This window comes from Aplysia californica, unplaced genomic scaffold, assembly GCF_000002075.1.
Source record: "Aplysia californica isolate F4 #8 unplaced genomic scaffold, AplCal3.0 scaffold00949, whole genome shotgun sequence".
In the NCBI taxonomy this organism is placed as follows: Eukaryota; Metazoa; Mollusca; class Gastropoda; order Aplysiida; family Aplysiidae; genus Aplysia; species Aplysia californica.
The window spans coordinates 233,120-237,685 of record NW_004798219.1 but is presented as its reverse complement, the minus strand read 5'-3'; the positions used below and the strand labels follow the sequence as shown (position 1 = coordinate 237,685).

The window sequence follows — 4,566 nt, the reverse complement described above, 5'->3', positions numbered from 1 at the left end:
AACAAGAACAAGAAAAACAACAACGTGTTTGCTGTTCCCAGCAGAAATGGTGCCACGCCCACCAGCGACCCCGCCCACTAGCAGTCGTGGACCAGGGGAAATCACTCTAATTCAGCTCAGGCGCTTGCATAGTACGGGATAGACATTATTATTCTCATCAAAATGATAGGATACAAAATCATCATGTAATCTATTCAACAAGCACATTTTTGGTGATCAATTGTTCAAAAAGATGTAGATCTAGATCAAACTCTTGTCTTTCCTTGCATGTGTGCAAAGAATCACTTTCACCAAAGGCCAACACAAGCCGAACTTGCCTCATGCTTTTGTTTATAACAAAATGAAAAAGAGTGACCCCCCTTATGTAAACAGTTTCCATTGTTCCAATCAAATTGCCACAGATGGGCTTGCACTAGGAGCTCTGCAACGTAGAATATCAGTCAAGAATCATCTAAAAGTGCCTACTGAGGCATAAATTTCTGTCTTCTTACTGGAATCTGTCTGGGCTTCATTCTCATACGTGGCCGTTTTCGTTGGACGACAGAGGGGCAGCATCTGGAAAGTGTAGATACGATTCCACCTACGTATGATGATGATGATGATGCTACACAATCTCAATACTGCTTCAACAAGTTCAAGACTCAGGTCTGTCTCGTAACTGTTGCCATTAAATTACACTCTTTGAATTCATCAACGGCATTATTCAGATTGTGATAACCTAATAGTGATGATAATACGAATAGATCTAGATTCTAGATCTAGGCTATACGTCATGTCTCATCACACTCTTCTTATATTTTATCTCAGTCTCAGCGAGCCTCGGTCTGTAGTAGACTGCTGCTAGTGCTAGATCTAGCCTACCTAAACAGTACTGGACTCTGGAACAGGTTTTAGATCTAGTCTAGATCTAGAGATAATATTATTATACTTAAACTTATATCTAAGAAAACTAGATATATAGGACTTCCGTAACGAGCGACCACTATATGAGATAGAGTCGAATATAGTAGGCCTATAATAGTGGTAGGGTTTGAGTTAGCATTTTAAAGGTCTCTTCTTTAATGTTTGTTGGGGTGGTCAGTCGTTACAGAAGTCCTTCCACTAGATCAGATAGAATCTGTCTCTCAAGAGATCTTCCAAATTCCAATCCAGATGGTTGGTAAAAATTTCAAACGTCATGAAATTTATTATAATTTACTTTCACCTAACTGAATTGTTAGGCCTCTAATATATTTTATATTCATTCAGATAGTAGTATGATAGTTCAGTGTGAAGTAAATAACTGTATTAATTTTACGCATTAAATTTTTTTTTCGTACAAACTACAAACTTACATACATAGGTTGAAATGGTAGGCCTGGGGCTATCATCATATGCACGTAACAGCCGTTAATACACTGTTGGGTTGTTCATTGTGATATAGATCTAGATCTAGTTTTAGACTAGTCATGTGAATGCTAACAACTTTCACCAGACACAGCAAATTAAATTTCTAACGGTAAATATAATAATAATAATAATAATAATAAATAGCATTTATACTGCGCTTTTCCATTTTCTAAAAGATGCTCAATGCGCTTTACAACGAAAAAAACATCACATCTTAAAAATCAATCGACATGCGTGTACGTAAAACAAAGTATTATACATATATTATAATATAAATGCATATGTGTAAACATTTATATGAGAAAAACAGTCTCGCAGAGAGGTTGGAAATGTGTTCACTAAAAATATACAATGCAATAAAAATTTACGAACGGTCACAATAAAGTTAAAACGTGAGTAACGAGAAACATTCATTAAAACATTAATTCCCTACAGATAGAAAACATTTCCGTTCTCTCTCTCTCTCTCTTTCTCTCTCTCTCTCTCTCTCTCTTTCTCTCTCCCACTCTCTCTATCTCTCTCTCTTTTCTCTCTCTATCTCTCTCTCTTTTCTCTCTCTATCTCTCTCTCTCTCATTCTCACACGCTATTTCTTCAGTCTCACAGTCTGGCATACACATGCATATTATATATATATCACAGTACATCATTTTTGACAGGTATTCTTTTGTGAATAAAAAATGATTCAGCTGATTTTTGAACATGGAAATTGTTGGGGCAGATCTTATTTTATATGGGAGTTCGTTCCATACCTGGGGACCAAAGAACAAAAAGGAACGCTCACCGTATGTTTTGTAATTTTGTTTTGGAGTTTTAAGAAATTTATTTTTTAAAATTAAATTTACCCCAGGGCGGAAAAATGTTTTTTTTTCTTTCATTTCGTTGTTTTGACGAACGTGTGATTTCACCATGATACCTCACAAATGGTATGGGAGTCTCGGGTTTTAGTGGTGGAGGCCAAGGATTGGTCACTGGCGTCTGTGGTGTAGTGGTTAACTGAAGTGTTGCCGCTGAACACAGAGGATGTGAGTTCAGTTCCTGTGTCAGGAGTCGTAACTCATTTCATCAAGTATGGTCTAAACTGTCCAAGACATCTCGATCCATCATGGAGGAGTGAGAAAAAAGTGGTTGTCTTAGACAGGTGGATGTCTTGGACAGTACGTCCCATTGTAATGTGGAAAATAATTATACGCAAGATAGGAAGTGGTCATTTGTACAGGGGTCATTGTTCTGGACCGCTGGCCATTAGAGCAGGCTTGATGTGTATCTCCGTCTGTTTGCAGGGAAGATGTCTCCCACTCAGCCCAGGTTGGCTGTGAAGGGAAGGATGTAAGCAGGCTGCCCCAGAAATGTGTCACGACGTGGTGGAATCAGGCGCTCGTCAATTTTTGGGCATGTGGAGTTTTTTTGTATCATCTCATAACTAGTTCTATTGTCTTGCTGTCGGTGGATCAAGTGCCCATCTATCTTGAACAGAAGCTAAGGTATTTGAGATTGAAGAATATGGGGTCACTTGATTTCAAAGGTAGAATTAGCAAGAAAATGGCCCAAAGTTTGGTTATTTCCATAGCTTTGATAGTCTGTGGAAACTGAAAACTTACATTTTTGTGCTTGTAATCGTTTTTCCATTAAATGTGTTCTTAATTGGACAACAATGGTGTTAAGTCAAGAAACAAAAATTCGATAAAAATTACCAAACTGGCAGAAAAATGCCAGTTTCTTCAATTTCTTTATTTTGACGAGCGCCTGATTTCACCATGCTGCCTCTCAGGTGATCTAAAAAGTGACGATGCCGAAGTGGAAAGTTTTCAATAATTTATTTCTCTACCCCTGACAGGTGTGTCGGACTTGTGAGGCGTCCTTGATGTTGTCTTCCCTTTGGAACTGAAGATGTGTGCAGCCGAGGATTCGTCAGATATTTCTGCAGGCCTGTCACTGTTTGACCTTCCTGTCGAGAGAGGCTGACCTTGGTGTGGAGATAGATGGAGTGATCGCCGTGCTGTAGAGAAAGGACGACCACCCTGAGGAGAGTGGCTCCCCAGTATACAGTGCTGCAGAGAGAGGCTGACTACCATTCTATGCATGCTGCAGAGAGAAGCTGACTACCATTCTATGCAGTAGAGAGAGGCTGACTACCATTCTATGCTGTAGAGAGGCTGACTACCATTCTATGCTGCAGAGAGAGGCTGACTACCTTTCTATGCATGCTGTAGAGAGGCTGACTACCATTCTATGCATGCTGTAGAGAGGCTGACTACCATTCTATGCTGCAGAGAGGCTGTCTACCATTCTATGCTGCAGAGAGGCTGACTACCATTCTATGCGGTAGAGAGGCTGCCCGGTATTCTGTGCTGTAGGGAGAGAGACCTGCTTTCTAGGTTATAGAGAGAGACAAACTTTTGTGTTGGAGAGAGATACCATCTTTCTATGTCATAGAAAGGGAGACACAGACTGACAGATCAGCGCATGTGTTGAAAAAAAAAATTTTATTGGGGAGGTTTTTCTCAACACATACGTTTATTTTCTTAATTATATGACAAATTTAATGTCTCCGTGGTTCAATTTCAGTTGTTCAAAATATTTTTGAAAGTTGGTACCAAAATGATAAAGTTATTGCTCTTGACATGTATGTGTCCTTTTTTTAAGACACCAGGAATGTTGTAGAGAGAGAGAGATTGGCTGACAAGCTGAGGCAATGATATCTCAGGGTGTTCACAAGAAAAGTGCAGTGTGATTGCATCAGATCAACAGGGATCACCGAGATTGATACTTTTCCACTGTACTGCCCTAAATGACATCAGAGCTACACTTCTCCCTCCGAGACCAAACGTTGACAACACACTCTATGGAACATTACAGCAACTGCAACAAACCTGAACTTATCACTACATGGTATTGGACAGAAGGCCGAGAGCCCAGCTGTTGCTGGATCAATAACAACCACAACAACAACAAGTAATTACTTAGAAATTGTTTTTCTAAGTTACTGTTAAGTGATCACCTAGATCTAGATTATATTTGTAAGTTACTGTTAAGAAAATCATTAGATTGTTTTTAGAAGTTTTAAGTGATCATCTAGATTGTTTTTTGTCAAGCAGAGAAGTGGTTGTCTTAGATAGTTAGTTGTGAAGTATCTCTGTCTGACTGCTGGGATGTTGTATCCCTGTGAGCCTGGGTC

General features: G+C 39.3%; 1 long non-coding RNA gene across 1 annotated transcript; it reads left to right on the top strand.

Moving 5' to 3' along the window:
- The first annotated feature begins 402 nt into the window (after nt 1-402).
- LOC118478786 lies at nt 403-4,013 on the top strand. The gene is made up of 2 exons (XR_004859287.1): nt 403-645; nt 3,226-4,013. It is a non-coding gene; the product is annotated as an uncharacterized LOC118478786 (long non-coding RNA).
- Nucleotides 4,014-4,566: the final 553 nt, after the last annotated feature.